Source organism: Bos javanicus, chromosome 19 (genome assembly GCF_032452875.1).
Source record: "Bos javanicus breed banteng chromosome 19, ARS-OSU_banteng_1.0, whole genome shotgun sequence".
Classification (NCBI taxonomy): Eukaryota; Metazoa; Chordata; class Mammalia; order Artiodactyla; family Bovidae; genus Bos; species Bos javanicus.
Window position 1 is genome coordinate 26,997,266 of NC_083886.1, and position 10,922 is coordinate 27,008,187.

Here is a 10,922-nt window from a genome sequence, read left to right on the forward strand (position 1 = left end):
TAACTTCTGAGCCACCAGGGAATCAGCCTTAAGTATATATATATGTCCCCTCCTTCTTAAACCTCCCACCCATTCCCCACCCCATCCTATCCCTCTAGGCTGTCACAGAGCTCCCTGTGTCCCTTTCATATATAAAATAGATAGCTAATGGGAAGTTGCTGTAAGACACAGGGAGCTCTGTGACAACCTGTTTCTGGAGAAGGCAATGGCACCCCACTCCAGTACTCTTGCCTGGAAAATCCCATGGACAGAGGAGCCTGGTCGGCTGCAGTCCATGGGGTCGCTAAGAGTCGGGCACGACTGAGCGACTTTACTTTCACTTTTCACTTTCATGCATTGGAGAAGGAAATGGCAACCCCTTCCAGTGTTCTTGCGTGGAGAATCCCAGGGACAGAGGAGCCCAGTGGGCTGCCGTCTATGGGGTTCCACAGAGTCGGACACGACTGAAGCGACTTAGCAGCAGCAGCAGCAGTGTATGTTTCAATGCTACTCTTTCAATTTGTGGCTCAGACAGTAGAGAATCTGCCTGCAATGCAGGAGACCCAGGTTCGATTCCTGGGTCGGAAAGATCTGCTGGAGAAGGAACTAGCTACCCACTCCAGTATTCTTGCCCGGAAAATCCAATGGACAGAGGAGCCTGGTGAGCTACAGTATGGTTTCACAAAGAGTCTGACACAACTGAGCAATTAACAGTTCATCCCACCCTCTTCTCCCTCTGCTATATCCACAAGACTGCTCTCTATGTCTGCATCATTCTATCATTGTTTCAATTCCTCTATTCCTGCCACTAAAACTATGCATCCATGCCCTTTGCAATGAAACCTTGAGCAAGCTCCCAGTAGAAGAGGTGGAACAGATTTCCTTTCCCCATGATGTGGGGCTTGGCCAGGATGCTTTGTTTTCTCAACAGATTGTTGTGTCTTTGCATGTCTTGTCTCGGCATGTTGCTTTGCTACCATTGCCATGAGGGGTGTGTAATGTGGGTGACCACAGATCCTGGGAGAATGAGGAGATTCTGAAAACAGACCAACCCACAACCTGGAGCCAAGCCCAGCAGAGCCGCAGCTGTCACAGAAGAAAATGCTTGTTGATTGAGTTTTTGGGTTATTTGTTTCATAGCATGATTGCCACAATAGTTGACTAATGGGCTATGGGACCTTTGGCTGGTTACTTATGTTAATAATCTCTGTGGGATGCAGTTTCCTCCGCTATTAAAAAAAAAAAAAGGCAAACACTTGCCCTGTGTGGTGTTTTACTGGGCTATGACATGGATAAAGCACAGAGCATAGTGCCTGATCCCTAGAAGGGTCTGGATAAACAGTGATTTTAAAAAGAGGGCAGGGTCATTCTATAAGAGCTTGGTTCAACAAAAGGGTATCAAGTGCCCACTGCTGATGGCTCCATGGGGGCTGGGCACCATGGGCGATGGATTTGAAGTCCTGTTTTTCTTATGTGACTCACCTAGTCTCTGATGGATCTTCGGCCAGGTTAGGGATGGGGCCAAGAGGAGTCTGAAATCTCCTGTAGATCTCAAACTTCACACCTAATCATTAGAGCTACGTCTTGCCTTCTTGACCGCCGGTTGACTTTTTCTTTTATGAGTATCTTGGCAACTTTCCCAACTTCCTGTGGCTTCAGCTAGAGAGCAGTTGTGACATTTCATCTATACAGCGGTTCCTGACCTTTTTGGCATCAGGGACTGGTTTTGTGGAAGACAACTTTTCTATGGACCTGGGGAGGGGATGGTTTGAGGAGGAGGAGGAGGGGCAACAGAGGATGAGACAGCTAGATGGCATCACCGACTCAATGGACATGAGTTTGAGCAAACTCCGGGAGATGGTGAAGGACAAGGAAGCCTGGCATGCTGCAGTCCGTAGGGTCACAAAGAGTCAAGCTCGACCGGGGGACTGAACAACAAAGCACACTGCATTTATTGTCCACTTTATTTCTATTATTATTACATTGTGATGTATATGAAATAATTATACAACTCACCATAATGCAGAATCAGATCAGCAGGCATTAGAGTCTCCTAAGGAGCGTGTAACCTAGATCCCTCACATGCACAATTCACAGTAGGGTTCAAGCTCTTGGGAGAATCTAATGTCACGGCTGATATGACAGGTGATGCAAGAGATGGAGAGAGGCTGTAAATACAGATGAAGCTTCTTTTGCTTGCCAGTCACTCACTTCCTGCTGTGCGACCTGGTTTATAACCATCCACAGACCAGTCTGTGATCTGGGGACTGGGGACCCCTGCTCAATAAGACCCTAGTAACAGCAGGAATTCCACATGTACCATCGTATCACAGACCCAGTGTGGTCTCCAGATCTCCGGAATGCCCCTCTCCCTTTCCTGCTGGGGCATCCCTCCAGATCCTTACTGCTTTGCCAGGGGTTGGGACTCTGCTCCTGAGATGTCCCACAATGAGCCCTGCTCCTGGGAAATTCAGTTGTTCTGTGCGCAGCTCAGTTCAAGAGCTTCTGCGGTGCTCTCGCTGGTGCACTGGGGCCCTTGGTTGTTCTTGGAATGCTTCCGTGCTGGGGGTTCCTAGAAAGCTTCTGGGGTGGGAGTCAGTATTGACAGAACTCTTGGCCTCCTGGCAGGTCTGGGATTGGCTTTGGCCATAAGGCCACAGGCCAAGACAGGTCAGAGGGGGCTGAAAGGAGCCTGATCAGGAGTCAGGGAAGAGGTCTAAGTAGTGGCTGGATAATTAGCCCAGGGATTTGGGAGGTGGGATGCTAAATGAATGTGTGGGGGGCTGGGGGACAGACCTTCTGTGTCACAGAGGAAATGGTTTACCCCTGAAGGAAAATTGCATTTCCTGTTCCCTCCTCAGACTATGAAACTAATATATGCTCATTTTAGGAAGTTAAAATAATATAAAAAATATGTATAGAAAAACAGGCCAGTAAAAGTTACCCCTAAATGACCACAGTTAACATTTGGGTGGATATGGTTCTAGGCTAACCTTTCTTTATTCGTGTGTTTGTGTGAAACTTTGCTATCTACAGCCCCAACTGCTTTCTAAGGGCAGTGGGTTTTGTTTAGTGAAAGGCTTATTCTGAGCTGCCTCTTAATGGGTCTGGATACGTGCAAGGGTGGCCTAGATATGAATTTGAGGGTGGGGCAGTAAAGACCGAACTGCTCTGCTTCCTAAAGTGAGGAGAGCTTGGCACTCCCAGGACCCATCAAGAGCTAGAGAGAGCGATGGAGCTGAAAATAGAAAAATAAAGGAGCAAAGCCCAACCCAGCGGGAGGCTGGAGTGAGCCCTGAGTCTGGGAGTAGCCAAGGTGCTTTTGAAAAATAGGGACACCTTATAACTGAATTTCAGTTGCTGGCTTTGTTGCTATGAAAAGCCTTCGAGGAGCTTCTATGAGTCTTAGCTACATACGCGGTTCTCATGAGATTGATTGGAGGGGAGGGGGGACATTCAGGAGGGGGTTGAATCCACATCTGATTTCCCATGCTTTGGAACCAAAACTGGGACATGGGACAATAAGACAATCCTAGCCTTGAGCTAATTTAGCAGAAGAATGAGGTAGGAGTGGGGAGGGAGTGATGGAGAATCCCTGTGTGACCATATGAACACACATCCTTCACAAATTCACAGACATACTGGTATCAGGGTTTCTCCAGTCTGTGGCTGGGTGTTCTAGCCAACCTTCTCTACATGTGAAGCTGTAGGCTGGCCCTAGACATCTGGGATATATATTTATGTTTATAGGTTTTCTTTAAATGGGATTATTTTTGCACTTGCTGTTTTGTGTCTTTTCAAACTCAGTCCTGTGTCTTATGCATCACGGCTTGTCAATAAGTATATAACTCATTCTTTGGAATGTCCAGAGGGTAAATTATTGGAGAGAAACTAGCAGCATGTGTAGCCACCCCCTTATTGATCGGCATTTAGGTGATTTCCAATACTTCTGTGATAACATCCCTCAATTTACATCTTTACACATCCATTGCGGTGGCTACTTAAAAAAAAAAATGGTCTCAGGTTAAAATACCAAAAAACATATCCTGTTGTTGATTTTTTTCCATTTTACTAAGAATCAGTTATTTGAAGGCATTACTGGGGAACCCAGATGATCTCTGCAGGTTGCAGAAGGTGGTGGTTGATGTTAGTAAAAATGACCTGGTTCATTAAGCTGGTGATGGTACAACAGCCTTTCAGAGACAACACTTCTTACCCCAGAAGAGTCAAAGGAACGCAGAACAGTCATTTCCCTGCCTCTTTTTTAAAAAAGCTTTATTTATTTGGCTGCACCAGGTCTTAGTTGCAGCACATGGGATCTAGTTTCTTGACCAGGGATTGAACCCAGGCCCTCTGCATTGGGAGTGCAGAGTCTTAGCCACTGGACCACCAGGGAAGTCCCCCTCCCCCTGCCTTTGACATTGGAACTGGGCTCTTCTGGGTCTTCAGCACACTCTCACTTCACAACTCTGACCTGTGGCTACTGCTGAGAAGAGGACAAAGTCTACTGAGGGAAATGGATTTTGTGTCCCTGAGAATCTTATCAATTCAGGCAAGAAATCACTGTTTGGTTCCATTGTCAATTGCAGGGAATATCAGAGAGGGAAGCCTCCTTAGACATTATTCAATCTGTCTTCATTTTACAGATGGGAAAACTGAGGCCCAAATCATGCCATTTGCAAGAAAATAATAAAAGCTAAAGTTATACTTAGTGTTTTATATATATTTTAAGTCTAGAATGTACTAACAACCCTGGGAGGTAGGCATATTTTTATTCCCATTTTTTTAAGTTGCAAAAACTGGGAAAGCAAGAGAAAAGGAACCCAAATCCTGGCAGTCTGGAGGGAGAATCTGCACAGGAAGTCACTGGGGGATGGCTGTCCCCTAGAACTGAGTGGAGGGAGGGGAGCCAGGGTCTCAGACCCCAGTTCTCTGCTTTGTCCTGTCATTAGGCGGATCTCGGGCAGTGCGATACCTGGAGGGGCTCGAGGGGACCTACATCTCTGTCCAAGTGTCTGTCTGTCACATCTGTGATCCCAGGTGGACGTTCGAGGTGGACTGTACAAATGAATAATTCAATAAAAGTGAATAATTTCCATGGCAACCTTGCCAGCACGTGACCTGCTCCTCTGCCTCCAAGGGCCGGCTTCACCCTAATAAAGAGACACATTTGTCAGACTACACAGGGCGAGCTGGGATAAGGCTTTCTTCTAAGGAAGTCGAAATGAAACTAGGTCGGCTGCTGGCAGCAAGGCCATGGCTTGTAGGAGCCTTGTTTAAACATATTGTCAGCAGGTCCAGGGTTGGTGGAAGGCCCAGGGTGCCTGCTTGCCCTGGACTGACCAGTCTTTCCAGACAGTGCTCAGTTGCTTCAGTCATGTCCAACTCTTTGCGATCCCATGGACTGTAGCCCACCTGGTTCCTCTGTCCATGGGATTCTCCAGGCAAGAATGCTGGAGTGGGTTGTAATTTCCTTCCCTAGGGGATCTTCCAGACCCAGGGATCAAACCTGCGTCTCTTACATCTCTGCATTGGCAGACAGGTTCTTTATCGCTAGCGCCACCTGGGAAGCCCTTTCTGGCTGGGGAGGAGTGTGAAGATTGTTTTGGAGAATTCCTGAATCTGGGACAAAGAAAGTGCAAAGCCCTCTGTTCCACAATTTCCAAAAGACACCAAGGCACTAGGGTGCAGAGCCCCTTCAATATTCCTTTGTGATGATAAAAGGAAATGGAGACCGGAAAATTGCCTCCTAGAACTTTACCTAGCTGGTGGCGAAGCTTGAACTCAGACCCAAGGAGGTGGTCTTTCTATTGTGATCCCGATGCTCTTGATAAGCTGACCCACTAGCACACGACATTGGAAGCTGAACTCCTGAACTGCAGGGGCCTGGTCCACACCATTCACTTTCTCTGCCAGGTTTCTTATTTAAATCAAGAAATGTACATTTATGGGCTGGATTAGGTTGGGAGACCATTGGATCACATCCAGGCTCAGCGTGGGAGAGGGGTTGGTATTCAGTCTGGGGTGAAGGCACTTTGGGGGCAGAGTTGAGGGATTAGCCTGAGATGAGCTCAAACTCAGACCTCTTGAGTCCAAGGCCCAACCCTTTTCTCTACATCTTCGTTAGGCTTTTATATAGAAGAGGAGGTCTTTTGGTTTTCTGAGATCCAATTTCCAATGTGGCAGGTGGCTCCTCCACACCAACAAGACCCTACTGGTGTCTGAGAATTCAACTCAATTCACACACTATGGAAATGGAGGTTGAATCACATCCCATAGGTTAAGGGCTCAGCATGTTAAGAGCTTATTTCTACAGGACTGCCAGTCCCCATCCTCACCCCTCCGCCAGCTTCAGACACACAAATCCAGACTGTTATCTGCTTCTGACTAACTGGCTATAAATCCAAGATTCCCATGACCTACTAACCTCGGGTTTGATTGATTTGCTAGAGCGGCTCACAGAACTTGAAGAAACATTTTACTTACTAGAGCACCGGCTTATGATAAAAGGCTATAACTCAGGAACACCAGACAGAAGAGAGGACTGGGCAATGTGTGGGAAAGGATGTGGAGTGGAGCTTCCATGCCCTCTCTGGGCATCGCTCTCCCCAGGACGCCGCAATGTCCATCAACCTAGAAGCTCCAGAATTTTTCCTTTTGGGTTTTTACAGAGGCACAATTGATTAAATCATTGGCCATTGGTGATTTATTCAACCTCCACCCTCTCTCCACTCCTGGGAGGTCAGCAGGTGAGACTCTAAATAGATGGTTGGTTGCCTTGGCAACCAGCCTGCATCCTTAGGTGAGTTCCAAAAGCCACTCCATTAACATAACAAAAGAAACCTTGATCACTCACCTCACTTAGGAAACTCCAAGCAGAGTTCTGGGGCTCTGAGCCAGGAAATGTGGATGAAGACCGAATACATATGAGAAATGCACTTCGGTCATCGAAATGACCAAATATATATATTTCTTGTAAATCACAATTTATAAAGGGAAAGATCCTGGGAACCACCCCCATGGAGGGGCTCCCACTTCAGCCTTTGGACGACAGCCATGGGAGACTAAAATGAAGTGACAATCGGCGGGTGCAGTCTCTCTTTTTCCAATTCAGCTACGTCTGCCAGCAGCAAATATCATCATTTCAGGCCGTGGGAGAACTGCTGCTTTTGGGAGCCTTTGTCACATCAATGTAAATCTCTCACAGTTTCCTTCTGCCCTGGAAAGACGTTGCTTTAAATTACATTACACACCGGCTTCCCCCTTCATCCTGAGCGCGTATGTTTTATTTGACAAAGGCCCCCAGATGCTCTGATCTGATCAGGGGCCTTTGCAGACATTAGGCATAGATGTTTTCTTCTCGTATCCCTTTGTGGGTCAGCTCCCAGACTGGGATAATAATAATAATAGTGCAAATAGTAATAACTGAAATTGACCAAATGCTGACTCTGTGCCCAGCATTCTACTAATCTTTTTATATCAAGTATTTCATTCCATGCCTATAATCACTACGTGAGGCTGATATTATTATTATCCCCATTTTATAGGTGTGGAAATAAAAGCTCAGAAGAGTTCAGTGATAGAGCCAGAGTTCGAGGGTGGGCTCGCCATCACCAAAGGTCCATTTGCTTAATGTACTGCCTCTCTTTCTCTGGGGCCTGGGAGTCTCAGAGCCCTTCGCTGAGGGTCACCTGCCTGACAGCCCCGCAGCAATCTCAGGCCTCAAGACCAGACCTGTATCCAAAACCCAGCTGCAGGCATTGGGCACTCCTCAAGAGACACAAGTTGGAAAGGCAGTTGTTTTCAGCCAAAGGTGATTTTGCCTCCCAGACCTGGCAAGAAGGAGACAATTTTTGTTTTTACGACTTGGGGCAAGGGCATGCTATGGCACTCTGCTGGGACAAGGCCAAGGAAGCTGCTCAAACCCTGCAGTGCAAAGGACAGCCCTCACAACATTCGTGGATTCCCCAATGTCAGTAGTCCTGCGCCTGGGGAGCCCTGGCCTGGGGCAGGAATGGAGACAGAGTCTGTGATTAGGGAAACAGGGGCAACCAAATGGTCTGCAGACAGTTTTAACAGGAGTTTCCTGGTGCTCCCTGTGTTCTAGGCAGGGCTCTGAGTACTTTTCATAGGTCCACTCGCCCACTCCTTTCACTTTCAAAGCAACTCTGAGAGGAAAGTTGTTTAAATTTTTATTTGTGGCTGTGCTGGGTCTTTGCTGCTGCCTGGGCTTTTCTCTACTTGCAGTGAGCAGGGGCTGCTCCCTAGTTGCAGGGCACAGGCTTCTCATTGCAGTGGCTTCTTTAGCTGCAGACTCTAGGCATACGGGCTTCAGCACATGGGCTCAACAGTTTCAGCTCCGGGGCTCTAGAACACCGGCTCAGTAGTTGTGGCACACGGGCTTCGTTTCTTCAGGGCATGTAGGATCTTTCAGCACCAGGGGTCAAACCCATGCCTCCTGCATTAGCAGGCAAGTTCTTTTCCACTGAGCCAGCAGGGAAGCCCTGGAAATGGTTATTTTAGCATACCTATTTGTCTCTTTCAGCTTCAGGTGTCTCTAGGTGTTCCTTGGCTTGTGGCTGCATCACTCCAATGTCTGCTGTTGTTTTCCATGAACTCACTCTCTGTGTATCTGTGTCTCCTCTTCTGTCTCTTATAAGAACACTTAGCACTGGATTTAGGGATAATCCAGGATGATCTCATGTTGAGATCCTTAATTTAATTACATCTGCCAAGACCCGTTTTCCCCTCCAGTAAGGTTACATTCGGGGCTTCCCCGATGGCTCAGCAGTAAAGAATTCGATGGCTCAGCAGTAAAGAATCCACCTGCAATGCAGGAGTCTAGGGTTTGATTCCCTTGAGGAGGGCACTCCAGTATTCTTGCCTAGAGAATCCCATGGACAGAGGAGTCTGGCGGGCTACAGTCCAGGGGGTCGCAAACAGTCAGACATGACTGAAACAGCTGAGCACAGTCACAGGTTCTGGAGGTCAGGACACAGACACATCTTTTTAGGGTCACTATTCAACCCGCTACAGATCTGATGCTTACATCATCAAAAGGGAATATAAATGTTAAAGCACCAAGCCCTGGAGATAGTGAATCTTAGATGACTCTAGGAGGCCGGGGACTTGATGTGTGCTCAGGACTTGGTGAGTATCTGTGGAAGAAATTGCAGGAATGGTACAGCTATGCTCTGTCCTGTGGAAGTGGCAGAATTCCTTCTGATGTATTCATTGCTTTGGCCCCTGGTTATTTCATTCTGTTTGTGGTCTGTTGCATCAGGCTGAGTGTCTGAGGTTAGAACAGTGGTTTTTTCATCTTTGCCTTGGCCCAGCCTTCTACCTACTCACGTCTGCCCCATGCCAGCTCCTCCCAATCCTGTGAGTGGTTCCAGGACCCCAGAGGAGGCACACGAACTCCCCTGAGTTCAGAGTCACCTCACCTGCCTGAAGGCAACTCAGAGCACCTGAGTCCATCCTCCTGGAAGGAACTGTTCCCCTGTACCATCATCACCACATGGAGACACTCAGGATGGGGCCCCGTGGACAGAGACCTTTATAATAGGGGTCTCAGTGGAAGAATAAGGGGGAAGAATGAGATGGGGAAGAAAAGCAGCCATCTTGGCATCTCCCTCTTGATGGGACAGGAGGCATCATCTGTCCCATGAGGCCCAGGAGAAGGAAAAGATTTGGAGAAGAAATGAGATGACTTCAGTGTGGGACATCCAGAGAGACATCCTGGGGGACACCTGGTCCCCTATACCGCTGGAATGTGAGACTGGACTTAGAAAATGAAGTCAAGGATGGCATGAGAGTGGAGAAGTCAGCAGCCTAGAATGATGGTGAGGCCGTGGAATGGAGGCAACGGAGAAGAGAAAGAGTTTAGAGAAAGGAGCAAAAAGCTTTGAAATAGCAGTTTGGTGAGTGATTAGGCTTAGGGTGCCTGGGGAGAAAAGGAAGCTGGTAGAGAAAACAGGCAACTCAGGAAGAGACCCAGGAAGGGGACCAGTCATCATTGACCCAGAATCCAAAAGCAATAGAGGCATGAGGGTGGAAAAAAGATACTTAGACTTGCTAGGAGATGTTGGGACACAAGATGGAGACAGTCATCTTAGTGCAGTGGTAGGGTTGGAACTAGGGTTTCAAGGAGTTGAGGAAATGCTGTGAGAGGAAGTGTTGGCAGTGAGGGTAGAGATTCTGCAGGATGGTATGACAGGTGGGTCATAAAGGCTCCCTTTGGGATGGAGGGAATCTGAGTGTGATGGCCGCTGGGAGGAGGCCGCCAGGGTGAGGGCTAGCGTAGGGGTGGGAGTAGAGTAAGGATAAATGAGGGGAGAAGATAGTAGAGCAGGCAGGAGGGCAGGGGGCCAAGGAAGTGCCAAGGAAGGGGCTAGACACACTGTGGGCATGGGGATATCAAACAATACCTATCAAAGTGTCAAGGGCTTTGGGGTCAGGAAGGTCATCTCCGAGAACATTGCCAGGCTGTGGCTGGGAGGTGGACATGTTGGTGGGGCAGTGAGAGGTCTGATCAGCCAGTGGCCTGGTAGGTTTGAGGACTGTCTCCAGCAAAGCTGTGTCACTGAGGTGTGGTCCAGAGGAGATAGACCATTGAGAGTCTGCACAGTGTGGGGAATGAGGTTCTCAGAGTCGTCGACTGAGAGTGTCAGGCTTTGGGTATCCCCAGTCCCCAGGAAGCAACAGACACAAGCAGGTCTTAGATTCCAGGATCCCAGCCTCTGAATTCTCTGAAAGACTGAGGGTGGGAGACCCAGAGTGAAAAGAAATGGAGAGTTAGGAAAACTAAGCTTGCTGAATACTTCAGATGAGTCTTCCTGAGTTATTCTCATTGCCTTTCTGCCCAGGAGATGGGTAAGGGGAATCTGTGAGCGACCAAACAGCAGAGCTGGGTTCATGCCCAAGGAAGTCAGAACCTAAAGCTC

General features: G+C 48.1%; 1 non-coding gene across 1 annotated transcript; it reads right to left on the reverse strand.

The window, feature by feature from the left end:
• Positions 1-4,302: 4,302 nt before the first annotated feature.
• On the reverse strand, positions 4,303-4,375 carry TRNAG-CCC (transfer RNA glycine (anticodon CCC)). The gene has a single exon. It is a non-coding gene; the product is annotated as a tRNA-Gly (tRNA).
• Positions 4,376-10,922: the final 6,547 nt, after the last annotated feature.